Genomic DNA, 15,732 nt, shown 5'->3' with positions numbered 1-15,732 from the left:
ACTCGACTGGTCGATTTATGAGTCGATACGTTCTGGCTCGACTCAAATTCTGATTGGTCGACTTTTTGGCTTCTTCATTTCATACGGTCTATGGTTAATGTGGTTTCATCTGGAGGAATGTACCAAGTGCTAATGGGGGTGTTTTCAGAGCACCCCTGTTTCACAGGTAACAGCGTGTCTTCAGAGAATGCGCCCCTTGTTTTAAGTATTTTGGATTAGCCCAACCCACTAGAGACAGATAGATTAAAGATTTTTATTTTTATTATTTTATTTAATTTTGAGCATTTCATTTTAGGCTACAGTCAGTCCTCCTCTAACATTCATGTCAACAACATCGGCAGTGTGGCAGCATTTTATAAAAATAGCGGGTGGCAAAAAAGTGGAATGCAAAGTTTGCAAGCAACATTTTGCAAATCAAAGCTCGACTACAACCCCCCTCAGAGTCCTTAGTTATAGTAATCCTGCATGTCCACGGCTCATTTTACAGTTTTCTGAAGGTCTCATTTAACCAAAACGCTGCCAAACACTGACTATACAAAAGGTTCTTCTCACACAGTCTATGAAATGGTCTGTATTTCCATTGTGCTTTTCTCATAGTGATGGCCACTTAAAGAGTGCATCTACAGCACATGCAGCCCTCACTATAACAACAATCAGGAGGAACTTGGGGTTAAGTGTTTGCGAGTGGTACACAGAGGAGCAGGATGTTGATATTTTGATTCTAGGATCTGACACAACGGTGCAGTCTTCCTCCTGTCATGTATTAATGTTCCCATTAAGCCATTCATGTTATGCATGAAAAAGAAATAAAAAAATAATTATAATAACCAGCATTTCTGTTACCAGATAAGATCAGTGGCTGTGTGCTTGAACCACATGCATAGCTCTACTGTGTGACATGTACGTGTGAGCGCTATGTGAATATTGGACTGCTTTCTGACCAAGAGAAGCGCACCAAAATAAAAATCCCTACACAAATCCTGTCTCCAAGGGGACTATTATTATAACTATAACACTGGCCTTGAGTGTATTGCCAGGGCGCGCCTATCAGTAGAAACAGGTAGGCCTACAAGTAGAAATAAATTAAATATTTTTGGAATAGATATAAATTCATTTTACTGTGTTCATATTCATAATTTTTTTGATGAGGTCTACAATCTAAATAATAAACATGATGCACCAATAAAAGTACCTGCCGAGTAAAAGCTGACATCAATAAACACAAAACTGAGGTAAAACATTCAAAAGTGCTAATTGTTCATCTCAACAAGCCTAAAGCCTGTTTGTCTTAAAAAAAACATAGAAATCAGAATCCTGTGGTCTCAAATTTGAAGAGAAATTTCACTCAGTTGGAGAGGGGAGTTTTATGCTGATCATCTTTCAAATTAGAGTACTCGTAAACACATCCAATCATGACTTCCTGGTTTTGGTTATCACATATCAAATGGATAGAAACATGACGGGAGCAGTGGCAAAAAGTTAGTATGGTCTATGTAATTTCTTTACAATACAGACAAATGTTAAGCTTCTTCTTTGACAACTCTCTGTCAAAATGGTTTATTCTGATTGAATGCATGCCATAATCAGAATACCTATTTTGATGTCAATGTAAACAGGAAAGCTGTACATTTTAAGCAGAATGAAGAACACTAAAATCAAGCTGGACATGGACACAATGACTAATGATTAACACGTTGCTTCTTAAAACTGAGCTCTTTAGAAATCAAAACTTAAATATCACAAAGACACACGGTTACTTGTGTGTGTATTTAGTGCCAAGTCTTTGTTAAGTGCCTCCTGATCTAAGAGCTTCAACAGATATGAGAAATGTATCTTCTTAGCCAGATTACATTCCTCCACGTCATAAAATCCAGGGGCGAGGCATCTTTAAATGACGATGGTTTTCATCCACCACAATGACAATGTGAACATTACATGAATCACATGTGGACCTTGCCTCATGATAATCTCACCGCCCAGATCTGTCCTGGTTTTTTGAACACAACAAAATAATTGAAGGCCAGTGTGATGCTTAAAACGATACATTGTGCAGCTCTACAGCCTCGGTTGTACTGTAGCATCTGACAGCTGGTTGATATGTACTAAAAAGCAGCACATTTACACAGCTTTTATAGTGTCCACTTTCTTCAAGTTTCTATAGCGACAAACAAATGCACAATCAAACATTACTATCAGTTTGAATTCCTGCACAGCTATGATAATCCCAGTTTTAAACCACAGATCCATCCAACATGATGAGAAACATAATCCCCCGTTAAGAATAGACCTGCTTTGGTAGATGATGTATTGAGCTCCTCACTGTTGTGCATTACTTAAAAAAACCCTCCAACTATCTCACATTGTTAATTAATATAAAACAGTTCCACGCCTGCAAATGAAGAGAGGATCAATGTACAATGCTGCGGAATGAGTACAAGCTCTATAATGACTGCTGTGGTCTGCCCAGCATTAATACTTGATGTGACCCAAGTCTCACACACACACACACAAACACAATAACAATCTTCAGAAACATGGCTACCCCAGTTTAAACTCCTCTACAGTTATTAAGGGGAATGAAAGAGGCCTGTTACACTGCAACAACACTAACATTTACGGATAATAGAGATGTTGAAATTTGGCTTTAAAATGTGGTCTTTTCCAGATTATATTTAAACAAATTAGAGATAGGACAAAATACAGATACAGCAGTATATCGTCATCAGTTTGACTCCCCATCAACACTGCAGCCACTTAACTAATAAACTTAAGTGGCTGAAAAAGAAGATGTTTACAGCAAGATTATAGTGAACTGTGAATTATCTGTTATCGTGGGACAGTGGTACCCAAACTGGCGTGGGTGGTGTGGGTAGCTGCAGCTGTACTCCTCCTTTTATAAAAGGAATGGAGTGACAGGTTTTTGAGGTTTTGTCATGTGTTGTTTTTTTTAAACCTGCCTTCTCAGAATTCAAATAAAAGTAACTTGTCAAGTGCAACTTGACGCATGCACAAATAGGCGCTGATATTCACTCAGTCCGACCCACAAGAATTGGGTGATGTAAGGTTTGTAGGCAGCAGTCTTAAAGAATGTTCCGCAAAGCATAATCTTTGTTTCTATTGTTACCGTTTTCTTTTTTAGGTTTGCTTTATATCTTTGTTAAATAAAGGTTAAATGAAATTAAACGCACGTGAGCATTTTGGTGGCGCGTGGACAGTGGACGGACACGGTGCCTCTGTCGAGCATTGAAGGCCTTCTTATGTTAACGCCACAGAGGAGGAGGTGAAGGCAATGAGCAGTAAGAACAACCATCCGATGCTAACTCTCCACATCTCAGCAGGAAGTTTTCTCTGGAGAGCACTGTGATGTCATCAGCAAGATTCATGAGTGACTGCTGTCAGGCGAAGCAGGCACTGTGGTGTTTCTGACCCACAACTCACTCCGTGTAATATGTCACACACACTCTCCATCCCCCACACCCATCCTGCTGTACATTGATTAGCAGCCTCAGTAAGTTGCTGATGAAGCACAAAGATTTAACAAGGTTCAATCAGGAACAAATCCCACGTATGGATTTTGTGCAGACTTGAATATTATGCTGTGGAAACATTTGTCTGTGACTGCAGGGACGTTTTGAACTCTGCACATCCACCACAACCAAACACAAATCAGATACAGAGAACATGAGACTCATCATGTGTCATACACTTGGCCAGGCTTTAAAACTGACATTTCCCATGATCCTCTGGGGTTCTTTGTATTTACTGCATTCACGGATCAAACTGAGATGGTTTACGTGGTAAACTGCTCGAGCAAATACTGACCATAAAATGTCATGAAATAAGTGACAAAAAGAGACCAACTTTGCCCACAGCTTAAGGTGGCGTCTGTAAACAAAGTCTTTCAGTTTACGGTCATCCGTAGATGAGCAAAGATGACACCAGAACATGTTCACATTTAAGAAACTGAAATCAGAAAAACACCCGGGCTAATTGATCCATTAACAAAATAGTTGGACATTAGTTAAGCTATTAATTGTTCCTCAAAAGGTCTGAAACACAAGAAAAGCGTGAATTTAATGAATTTTAAAAAAAAAAAATGAATGAATAAATGAATGAATGAATGAATGAATGAATGAATGAATAAATAAATAAATAAATAAATAAATAAATAAAAAAAAAGAACTGTGGGTATTATATTCAATCTCCAAAGCTTCAAACCACATAAGGAGGTGGTTTCGAACATTTGACAATGTCAATATTGATAAATGCAGATCACTTACAAATCCGATTTGGGCTGCAGTCTAAACAGGGCCTAAGTGATCACATCTTTGTGTGTCCACAGGTCACACTCCTGGAAAAGGAAGTAGGCAAACCTGTGCCTCTTTCCGTCCCAAATTCTTTTGTGGAGCCACAAACTTTCTTCTGATTTTAAAACTATTGTCTACCACTGTTTTGATCATCTTATGCGCCTCCAATTAACTTCCATCTCTCTGGATCTACTGTCATTTTTTGTTGTTCGAGTCGTGCTGCAATTGACGCAGAAGACACTGAAATCCTATCTGAGCGACGGGGACTTTCAGATTGAAACGGATCTGTAAAAATCTGATCAGAAACGCATTTAAAACCACCTTTGTATGTGGTTTGAATCAGCTTAGGCTTTTCAGGTGTCCAGACTGCCAAAGAAAATCCAGCTAGATACAATCTGGATATGCTTAAAAATCCAATTTGGGCTGCAGTCTAAACAAGGCTTTAGTCAGCACTTCATAAAAATGCCCATATTGTGCACAAGCCAGTGACCAAGGCACAAATACCACTTTAGCTACAAGCTACAGCCTATACTATATGAAAGAACTGAGTCCACAGAGTTCAACAATTTATTCAACTGTATGACCAAACATCACATTAACATCAGACAAAACTAAAACAACGTTTAAGACCAAAACTCTGCTGTTCCAAGCTACCGTAATGACTCTTGTGTGGATTGTTTGTGACCAAAGGAGATGGAGCTTAGCCTTTAGTGGTGGCTCCAGTGGATAATTGAGCCATTTTTATGGCCAGCCTGAAAAATCCTGACCACAAAAGTGATGAAAAAGCGTATACTAACAATTCTGAATTCCCTTCACATGGACACACAGTAAGTCTATCTCGTTTCTCGCATTGTAAGTTTGAAATGACTGAAGTCAAAGCCGCTGGCAGCTGCTGCTTCACACTCGAATGTGAGCTGCCATGGCCGCCGCTCCCCTGCGTCCACTGACAGACACAAAGAGGTTAAGCCAGGAGGCCATGCTTCTGTGGTGGTAACAGTCTCCTGGGTGAGCTGGCACACACAAGAAGAGACATCAGCACTATTTGTAAAAAGTCACACACACAGCCCTGCAGAGGGTAGACTACTCCCTCTAAGACATACTGGCTAATGACACAGGAATGAGGGAAGAAAGCTGGAGTCAGTTGTGTGCAGGTAGGAATGTACTGAGGTTCGGCTCAGCTACTGACATCAGTGTTTAACTGAAGGTTTTCTATCAGTTTCAAACAGATGACATTTCTTGCTAAAAAAAAAAAGAAAAGAAAAAAAAAGAAAGTGTCAGATATCACATCACATAATTAAATTGGTCTTAATTAAGATGCCTCTGATGCAGCTGAAAATGCCAAATCAGGAATCAGTGACAGCGAGTAAATGGATCTATGCAACCGACTGTAGCCTTAGTAATTTTATGATGGAATGTCAGAAGCTTTTTATTTATTACTACATTTATTTAGTTGAAAAGTTTTCTTCAACTTTAACTTTGACAAAATGTGCCTATAAATTTGAGCCAAGAGCAATGACCAATGATCGGATTTTGTGCACACACACACGGAGGGAAAACTGTCAACAAGACGAAAAGCCAAATAAGTCTGATTTTTGTATTGTAATTTGTAGTGAAGAACAATCTTCAGTTATTAATTAGAATGTTTTTTTGCTGTGTGTGTGTGTATGTGTTATTGGCACAAATCTCCAAACAGATTTTTAATTGATCCATTGATCAAACACAGCTGTGCGTCTGTGGCCCAGGGCAGTGACCTGCTCTGTCCTCTGCCTCAGACAGTGTCAGTTTGGGTATAGATTACGTACACTGTATTAACTGTGCAGTTGTAGTAACTTTATACTACACAGCTACACAGTGTACTGTACACACTAACACCTAAGTAACCCCGCCCCCTTCGTCTTCATGTTTTCTCACCGTCATATCTTTGTAACACTGCTGATCCTGATTTCATTTGAAAATCTGCTGAAGTGTTTGCTATCAAACGCCAACAGATGACCTTCACTCTGCTAATCAAGCAATGTGCTGATTGCAGCTGGAACTACCTTCACGTGCTCTGATGTGAATTCTAAAGTGAATATCTAAGGTAAGTAAAAAAAAAGAAGAAAAAAAAAGTGCTTTCTTAAGCTTTAATGTTCGCAGCGGTCACAGCAACACATTCATTATATAAAAGGTTTTAGAGTTTGGTTATGTAGCTGTGTTAATCACGATTAAACCCTGTTTGCTCAGGTTAACCTTTTTATCCAGGGGTTCAGATGTAATTTGTGCATTTCGGAAAGTTTTGGAAAGTATAAGTAGATGTAGCTATAAATGTGTTACCGCTCAACATCTACAAATGATATATTTGCAGGTTCAAGTGTGTAGGACTTAGTGGCATCAAGGGGTTAAGTTGCAACTTGTTAATAAACAAAGCAGCAACAACATGAGAGAGTCTATAGAAGAGGGTCCAATATGTTGTAATATAAAGGGTTCATGTGATAGTAAATCTATGAAAATTAGGAACTAATTCTAAATAGGAACCAGGTCCTTTCTGCGCTGGAGGTTGCATGTTCTCCCCCGTGTGTGCGTGGGTTTCTCTCCGGGTTTACTCCCACAGTCCAAAAACATGCAGATTAGGATTAGGAAAATTGGACACTCTAGTGTGAGTTTGAGAGTGGATGGTTGTTTGTCTCTACGTGACCCTGTGATGGACGGGTGACCCCGCCCCCTGAGACCCTCATATGGAGGATAAAGAGGTAGAAGATGGATGGATGGATAATTCTAAATATTGTATTTAATTCCCGTTAATAAATCCCAAATTCTACTCATTGGACCACAAGATTGATCTTAAATCCAAACAGTAATTAGGGTTAGGTATCTAAATGGATACCACCAAATTTTAGTACCTACAGTTGCATCTACCTGGGACATTCCATTTCTTTGAGAAATAGAACACTGCATTTTTTTTGCATGTTGAATAACAGATGCCACATGTCATGTATTGCACAAATCCCACCTGACAGTGCATGAAATACTGACAAGTTTTGTGTACGGATCATTACATATTCAAAATCTAAATGTTGCATCTTGCATCTTTATAATTCACACTTTTTGCAGTGCCGGTGCAACAGCGTGTCTCTTTGTTTAGCAGCTGTCACAGTTTGGTCACACCGACTCTGCAGATGATGGACAGGCAAGTGTGAGCATCACAGTTCTGCTGTGGACTCGGGATAATCCATTTTGATGCATCCAGCATCTGTGAGGGAATCAAAGCTCCCAGCTCATCATCCAGAGGTGTTTCAGTCAGACATCGCCAATCTGACATGTTTCTGTCTCTGACAGCTGAATGAGAAACAAGCAGCAGCATTAAACTCTGACCATGACGCGTTATACGCTCATCCATGTCTGCTGGTGCATGAGGTCAATACTTATTCCCAGCAATATGATGATTCCCACTGTTCATCTTCAGTTAAATGAAATGAAATAAGCCATAAAAAAAACAACCAAAAATCTCACAAACTCCCAGCTGTCATCATTACTCTCTGATCACATATGTAGCCTGATTTATAGTCCAGGGACCCGACAGTGCTCACAGTCAGACGACGTCTCCAACAACCAAGATTTACTTTAATTTTTCAGCTTTTACAGATTTGAAAATCCAGGAGGACACTCATCTGTTTCTCTACAGTTCTATGTAGGAGGAGGATATTTTGTTCTGGAATAAATAAATACAGTTTCTTCAACAGCTCTTTTGAAAAAGGCTCAGCTGCTGCCGCAATATTAAGGCTGACACATACAACTTATGTGAAACCACAATAGAGTAAAAGTGTCATGTTATCAAACTGCTTTGAATATACACTGGAGCTAAAAAAAATAATAGCAACAATAAGTGTGGTAGTGTCATGAGTGTTTTTTTTAGTGGTAATAATAATGTGTATCGTTTCGTAGTAAGTCTTTAAGTCGAACCACTGGTACAAAAATGATAACCAGCTCGGCTTCACCAGGTAATACTACACCGTCGCTCTGTCCACCAACACATTCATCTGACCTGTCAACAGTCCTGAAAGCTCAGTGATCAATCCCCTCATGCAATGCTATGACACCAGTGCTATAACCACCACTACCCTCTCTCCACATGCTACAGCGGCCGCCTAATGTGCCTTACTTCTATTTTTGCCTTGAGGAGAGCTTTCATGATGCACTGTAATGGTCAGCTCCATCATCCCCTCTCCACTCCATCAGGCAGAATAACAGTCTTTCACTTTGATTTTTTTTTTTTTTTTTTTAACTGTTGTTCTTTCTACTTTCTTGCAGATGGATAATATACTGAGCATCTTTCTCTATCTCTCAAACCATCCTACCATATATTCAACACTCTATTTTTCTGTTTGTTTTTCCAGGTAAAAGTAGTTACCTGGGACCTGCTCCACAGACAGTAGTTAGTTATTAAAGCACCAGTGCGTAACTTCTGTCACCCCCTGAGGTATTGTTGCAATCATTGTTTATCCTGTCAAACTGCTGAACATCCAGGTTTTGTTAGAAGTCGACTCTATTTCTTTTCATTGGTACCTCTCGGTGCTTCCAACCACACTCTTCAGGCCATCCTGCTTTACTAGCCCTGTGTGACTGCCGTGCTTCTGCCTCGCTTCAGTCATGACAGATGCATCTCACATTTATTCTCCATGAGATATTAGACGAAGCCCATGGTCAGCACCGTGTCAGACTGAGCCATTTAGTACATAAGAAATGATCTGGTCTGTTTATCCCTCCATGTTTGTGAGATAAAAAAAAAAGGTAATGTGGTGTTACGATCTTGTTTAATTTCCAATATGCAATACTTGAGCGCCACTAGTTGTCACACTTGAGCATACATGTCAGGCAACAACAAAAGTAAGCAGTAAGATATTGTGCTTATTCTAGCTGTTCACAGCGTTTTAGGGGACCTGAAAACAGTATTTTTTGAAAACGCCTCCCTGAACTTAGGAGTTAAGGGGTCATGAATATGTCAAGAAGTGTTCAACGGTGCTTGCCTCATAGGCAGGTAGAAATGGTCAAGATGACGTGCTGGAGTTCAAACCTAGCATCAGATTGGCAAAGAAAGGTGATTTAAGTGACTTTGAACTAGGGCTGAAACAATTACTCGATTAATCGTCAACTATTTTGATGATCAATTATTCTGTTTGAGTGTTCTTTTTTAAAATAATTAAAACATGTTTAGCTTTTTAAATATGAATATCTTCTGGGGTTTTTGTACATTTAACAAAGAAATAATTAAAACTGAATACTCTTGGTTTGTGGATAAAACAAGACATTTCAGAAAGCATAACTTCCAGGTTTAAAAAAACAGTGATTAACATTTATTTTATGGACCAAACAATTACTGAATAAATCGAGAAGCTAATCGACAGATGAATCGATTATGAAAGTAATCGTTAGTTGTAGCCCTACTTTGAATTTTTGCTTTGAACTGAGTATTTCAGAAACTGCGTTTAGACTGGGATTTTCACAGACAGCCATCACTGAGGTTTGCAAAGAATGTTCTGAAAAAGTAAAAGAATGAAGGGAGCATCAGTTCTCTGGGCAAAAAATGCTGGGTTGATGCGAGAGTTCAGATGAAAATGGCCCGACTGGTTCGAGATAACAGCAAGGCAACAGTAACTCAAATAACTACTCATTCCTAGTTATACAGAGCACCATCTCTGAACTCACAACATGTCAAATCTTGAAGCAGATGGGCTACAGCAGCAGACGACCACACCAGGCATTTTATTAGTCACATATAATATTTAAAAGAGAGGTGGCTGGTGAGCGTACTATATATTTACATAGGTAATATTTTTTCCTGATATCTTAAAATGCAGAACCTTTCCATGCCAAAATACAAAATCTAAATTTAACCTTCACGATAAACACACACAAAAAAACAAGAGACTAATGCATCAGTGAAAAACACTTTACAGCTGAGTTTTACATTACTTTCAATTCAACCTGCTCCCGACTTTTTCATGAATATGAAAACCCTGTTTGAATGAAATGGGGACGGAAATAGGAAGTCCAGTGAAAGGTGTTTGTCGACTGATAAACAACCTTATGGCACATGCATGATTGAATTTCAGGGACAAAGACAAAACTATACTGTGGCCCACAGAACATTGTATGGTCCTCATCTATTCTGAACCAAATCAGGTGTTTCATGGCTTTGTAGCAGCTGCAGCAGGACTGTGGCCCGGAGAAACGGCTTTCTGCTGCAGACACACTTCAACACTCAATGGCTGGTTAGTCTTTGAATTGTGTTAAGTGTTAAAAGGCTGAATCATAACGGCACAACGGAGTGTGGAGAGGACAACTATGTAACTGCAGTCATAGTATAAATACTGAGGGTGTCTGAAGCTTAAAGGGGCAGTTCAGGTTTTTGAAGTGTGGTTGTGTGAAGCACTTATTTGGTCCTGTAGGACCAAAATATCTAAATGCAATTTTTCTGGCAGATATTAAGAATGTGTATTAGTGATGGGACAATATACATGTTGGATATTGTTGGTTACTGTGATTTAAGCACTCACAATGTTAACTGTGGTGAATTTCTATCATCTTGTTAATCATGACTTGAAAATCCAGTCCAACTTTCCAGCATACAGTGCTTAAGATCTTTTTCTAAATGTGCCTACAGGGAGCTGCATATTTCCTTGTGACTTATTATTTATTTATTCATTCATTATATTATTCTATGATCTTATTAAATTGTTTTTACTAAAAAAAAAATATGTATCCTACTATATTAAAACACGTTTTTTGAGTCATTGCAATAATATTGTTAATCGACAATTATTGTTCAAAACAAAACAAATGTATAATTAACACGCTTTGCTAATTGCACTGTTCTGCCATTATGACATAGTCCTAGTTTCCAGTGCAGAGAAGCAGCAGACACATGGCTGCAACAAAATAACAAAAGGACCACCAAAATAAAAATCTATGTAAGCTTAAGCGTATGCTAACCTGCAGATATGTCCTCTGCTTTATGTTGCCGTTTATGTAGCTTTGTAAATCACTCACTCCCCCGAATTAAAGTCCATTGGTTACATCTATGACATTTTTTTAAAGTTACATTTATTTTTCAAACAAAAAATGTGTGTCCACACAAGCACTTAAGCTCCATATCAAAAGTAATCCATACTAAGAGACCTCCTATGATTTCCTCCTCAACAGCTGTTTGCTTGGTTGATCTTACTACTACTACTACTACTACTACTACTACTACTACTACTACTACTAACAAGAAACAATCGTTCCAACCTCAGCAGAACTGGAGTCTCAATGAAAAAAAAACAATGAGCCAGCAAATCAAGGGCAGAGTACGTGTGTTTAATAAATAAAAAAATAGAGCAGTGTGAATGTAGCCATAGTGAAAACCAACCAACCATCCCTTTAACTTTTGGATCACATGACATTGTTCTCTAAATAAGCTCAGTGCAGCCTGTCTTGCCCGGCACACTTCACTGGCAACCTCAGGATTTTACACACACGCGCGCGCACACACGCACACACACCACCTCAGCCACCCACACAGCATCATCTTAAAAAGTAAAACTGATTTAATTAGCGTAAGAGCTCAGGAGTCGTCGGAGGCTGCATTACTATTATTGAGAGGGCACGTTTGTGACAAATGTCTCTGTGACACGTTGAACAGCACAGTTTGCAGCAGAGCAGTGGGGAGAACATAAACGGAACTCGTGCTGCAACAACAAAAGGTTTTATCCACTATCGATTCATCTGATTATTATTTTCTTCATTAATTAATTCATTCATTCATTTCTAGATCTTCATATTTATTTATTTAAATTTTGTTTTTTATTGCCATTTTCCTTTTGTAAAGTTGAGCAGACACTGACCACAAAGAATTTCATTACTGGTAATAATGTTGCATTGATACTTAGTGCATGACAATAATCTTTAATCTAGTTAATTTGCTTAATAAATGTCAGAAAATGGTGAACATGTTGATCTGTGTTTCCAAAAACAAACACATTCAGGAGCAAATAATTCACATTTAAGCTGAAATCACAGAACCACTCAAACTGGTTCATCCATTATCAAAAAGAGTGAGCAATTAATTTAGCAACCAATCAATAATCGATTCAATTGTTGATTAAATTGAACAACACTTCCACTCAGCAGCTTAAAGTTAGCATGCTCAGGTCCATACACGCAACTGTTATTCATACAATATCTATTAAAAACTGAGACAAACTAACAGACAACGTCTAAAAGAGAAATCAGACCCGGCTGCAAATGTCCACGTGCCCTGCTCAACATCGCTATCTAGTGCTTACAATACGCTCCTGCCTGTGTATAGTACCTGCCCCAGGGCAGGAGATCAATAGATATTAATACAAGAGCCATGATCAACCTGACCCATCTCATTAACATCAAATGTATTTATTTTAATCACAGTTGATCAGTTGAGGACAGATGCGAGGAAGAAAAGAAAAAACAACAGGACGCTCAGGAGAAAAAGCTCATTTTCCTGTATATTATGAAGCTGACATTTTCTATTTCATTTAAAATAAATAAAACGTCGGGTAAAACGGAGGAAAAAAACAATTAAACACCTAAAATAAAAACTTACAGCAGAAATTCATTCATATTAATTATTTCTACATTCCCAACATTTGATTCCATTTTTAAGCAGTTGGATTTTAACGTTTCTCGAGTTATGATGACGAATTTAAGCAGCTTAGAGACAAATGTTGAGAAAAACAACACTAATGTTAAAACACGTCCCACAGGAGCATGTGTGCGTGAGGCAGTGTGAAGCTCACCTGCCGGAGGACGCGTCCGGAACAAAGTTGCTCCTCTGGGCCTTTGTGCGACTGAAGGGTCTGTTGGAGCAGATTGATGTGAACCATGGACCGGCGCAGCACAGCGGCAGGTGTCGGCGTCGGTGACGGCTCAGGAGCAGCAGCACAGTCCGCTCAGCATCGAGTCCGTCTCCGCCAACTTGAGCTGAGCGCGTCCTCTTTCTGCTACTGCAGCGCAGCCAAAGAGCAGCGAGGGCAGCGAGAGGACTCACCCCCACCACACCGCCGTCTTCGCTGTGAGGGGGGCGGAGGGAAAAAAAACACTATGGCCGCACATCCGGCTTGTGTGATGTCTCCAGATGAAAACGTGTTTTTTTTCTGTGCCATAAAAAATCTTTTTTTCTTTTCTTCTTTCTTTTTTATTTACAATCAAAATTCCTATTAGGGAGACCAAGGGACTCCCTAATAGGGAGACCCCTGCACTCTCATCCCTCCCTTTTTTCCAAACCTTAATAATGATAGTGATAATGAAGATAACTCTTCTTTGTTTGTGTAGTAAATGTCTGCTTCAAAACATCAAACACACACTTTGGATGGTTTGTCCAGTGAGGCTGCTAGGATTGCCTCCATAAAGCAAGGCCCTTGCATAGAGTAAAGTTCTACCGCTTTATCCATCACACGAGGGTCGTGGGGGGCGCTCGCTTCTATGTAAGTAACTTTACCAGCACTTAATTGCCAGTTTCATTTTGGAAAAAGAAGCACCAAAAAGCTTCGGCTTATAGAACTCGGACCCAACCAGCCGAACGCCGCCATAAAGCAGCAAACGAAAGACAGGGAGGAATTACACTCGTTCTTTCTCCGGGAGCTGGTATGAGAAGAGGGACTGGCTAACGGGTTGCCCTCAGACCAGTGCCATGTTTTGTTTTCCCTGCCTCCTCTTTCAGATGCCGGACACCGAACAAGCCTGGATTCAGACATTTCTCTGAAAGAGCAAAAAACACAAACATATGGACAATGTCATGCGAACAAAAGAGTGATAGAGAAGCTTGCACAAGGAGAGACGGGCAAAATTCAAATGCCTGAAATGCCTGAAAAGTGAAAACTTCTGTTGTGCTTTGGCGTGTCCTAGTGGAGATATGCGGTAACTGCATATCACCAGTGGGGAGTTATATAGCCCATGTAAAAGACTGACTTGCCGATTCCCCCACCAAAAAAAAATGTCACCAGCCACCACTGGTTACCAAAATAAAAATAAAATAACAATCAGTCTAGCCAATTTGGTGGTAATAATTGGATTGTGGATGTGTGGATTTTTGCAAGGGAAGTCTGTCGACAAATAGCTGGTCATTGTGTGTTATTTGCGATATAGCCCATTTTAATTTGTACATGCACGTGTAAATAAAATAAAACCACTATTATAGCTTTTCAGTTTTACATAATTATTGCGTTGTTCCTTTGCAGAATTTATGTATAAATAACTGGGCCTGAAATGAGCTTCCCCTGTTTCAAAGACTTGCCACTGTTATATGGTACTTCTTGTATTCTGTCACGTGTCTAACCCTGCTCATTCTTGCTGCAGTAACAAGAGAATATCCCCAGTGTGGTCAAATAAAATCTAATCTAATCTAATTTATGGACATTAAAATTAATGTTATGCACTTTAACGCTGATGTAAGTTTAACACTATAAACACACACTAGGCTTACAACTATGATATATGAAAGGGGTGGAAAAGATATCGTTAACATTTTAACTGACTATTACATACAGGTCAAACGTTAGATAACCAGATGTCAATAAAAATGTAGACAAATGTATAACACCTGCTGAATAGATGTAATGTGGGAGAAGTAACCTACTTTTACTATTTAGGGCTTAGGCCCCTCCTCCATAACGTCCCATTAACTGACGTTAAAACTAGCTATTTATTGATTAGCAAACCATGTACAAATGCTACTATCGTTCAAGTTAGCAAGTTAAGGTTAACACTTCACTCTCTGCTAGTTAACGATGCAACAGACAAGTCATCACATGCTCTTTCATTTACCTCTGTCTTTGTCGCGTCTTTCCTCCTCTTTTTCATGTTTTACCTTCCCTCGGAATATTTAGATATTAGTTTGGGTCGGTAACGCTTTATCTCTGGGGTGACGTCAGAAAACTCCGCCCACAGAGCAGGTACAGTCTAATCAGCCGGAGGAGAGGGGGGCGCACGGGGGAAACTTAAGAAAGCATTTTTTATCATTATTAGTATTATTATTTAATAGGTTTTCTATGCAGTTAAATTAATGGTGTCTTGCTTTCTCCATACTAGTACTAACTAGTTTTAGTATAATAGTGAAAGGCACACTTTTTTTCTTCTTCCCCCATTTGTGGCGCCCCCTGGTTGGCTCTTCAGCGTCATTCTTGATGCTACCACTAGATGGAGGAACAGCTCAAATGAATCAATTTGGACAAGGAGGGATATTAAGTTGTCTCACGAGAACAGTACTGCTTCCAATTATAATGAGACCTCAGCTCCACTGTTCAGAAAACTGAAGGTTCTAAGAGTATCTGATATAAACACTCAATAAATGTGTTGTATATGTCAACGAATACTGACATGACACAGTCAGGTTACTCAGTGACATTTGCATGCATTGCATGGTTCTGTCTGG

At 39.3% G+C, this 15,732-nt stretch overlaps 1 protein-coding gene across 2 annotated transcripts in view; it reads right to left on the bottom strand.

Moving 5' to 3' along the window:
• Positions 1-13,497, bottom strand: part of LOC131460083 (multiple epidermal growth factor-like domains protein 11) — an 89,480-nt gene extending 75,983 nt beyond the window's left edge. Inside the window, exon 1 of one of the 2 annotated variants that reach the window (XM_058630362.1) lies at positions 13,100-13,497. The gene's annotated coding sequence lies outside the window, so the exon portion shown is untranslated. The remainder of the gene's footprint in view (positions 1-13,099) is intronic. The other variant, XM_058630363.1, reaches the window with a different exon arrangement.
• Between the last annotated feature and the right edge of the window lie 2,235 nt (positions 13,498-15,732).

Source organism: Solea solea, chromosome 5 (genome assembly GCF_958295425.1).
Source record: "Solea solea chromosome 5, fSolSol10.1, whole genome shotgun sequence".
Lineage (NCBI taxonomy): Eukaryota > Metazoa > Chordata > Actinopteri > Pleuronectiformes > Soleidae > Solea > Solea solea.
This window is presented reverse-complemented; position numbering and strand designations above follow the sequence as displayed.